This window comes from Fukomys damarensis, unplaced genomic scaffold (genome assembly GCF_012274545.1).
Source record: "Fukomys damarensis isolate Sample0158 unplaced genomic scaffold, DMR_v1.0_HiC HiC_scaffold_35, whole genome shotgun sequence".
Taxonomy (NCBI): Eukaryota; Metazoa; Chordata; class Mammalia; order Rodentia; family Bathyergidae; genus Fukomys; species Fukomys damarensis.
In genome coordinates, this window is record NW_022900947.1 from 13,933,998 (window position 1) to 13,934,456 (window position 459).

Genomic DNA, 459 nt, shown 5'->3' on the forward strand with positions numbered 1-459 from the left:
TGTTGGGCCTCATGGTGTTGTTGCCTTCATTGTCTTTTTCTAGGATCTTGTTTAGAATTGCTTGTAGTGCTGGTTTGGTATTCTTGTAGTTTCTCAGGTGTTCTTTGTCGTGGAAGTGTCTTATTTCCCCCTCCATTTTGAAAGAGAGTTTTGCTGGATACATCAGTCTAGGTTGGAGGTTGTTCTCTTTTAGTACTTGAAATATCTTATTCCAGGCTTTTCTTGGCCCAAGGATTTGTGTTGAAAAATCTGCTGTGATTCTGATGGGCTTTCCTTTATATGTGATTTGTTTCTTTTCTCTTACCGCTTGTAGTATTTTGTTCTTCTGTTGGGTTTCTGGGATCTTGATTATTATATGTCTAGGTGTGGATTTTTTTTGATTGTAGCTAGTTGGGGTCCTATATGCCTCAGTTATCTGAATGTCAAATTCTTCCCCTCTGTTTGGGAAGTTTTCTGTCA